Source organism: Octopus bimaculoides, chromosome 21, assembly GCF_001194135.2.
Source record: "Octopus bimaculoides isolate UCB-OBI-ISO-001 chromosome 21, ASM119413v2, whole genome shotgun sequence".
NCBI lineage: Eukaryota > Metazoa > Mollusca > Cephalopoda > Octopoda > Octopodidae > Octopus > Octopus bimaculoides.
In genome coordinates this window covers 2,702,697-2,702,990 of record NC_069001.1, presented here as the reverse complement: position 1 = coordinate 2,702,990, position 294 = coordinate 2,702,697, and positions in this window count along the sequence as shown.

Here is a 294-nt window from a genome sequence, read left to right as displayed (position 1 = left end):
ATAGATAGATAGATAGATAGATAGAAAGGCGGCGAGCTGGCAGAAACGTTAGCACGCCGGGCGAAATGCTTAGCGGTATTTCGTCTGCCGCTACGTTCTGAGTTCAAGTTCCGCCGAGGTCGACTTTACGTTTCATCCTTTCGAAGTCGATAAATTAAGTACCAGTTACGCACTGGAGTCGATGTAATCGACTTGATCCCTTTGTCTGTCCTTGTTTGTCCCCTCTATGTTTAGCTCCTTGTGGGCAATAAAGAAATAAGACAGATAGATAGATTTTCAATACAGGATGCGACA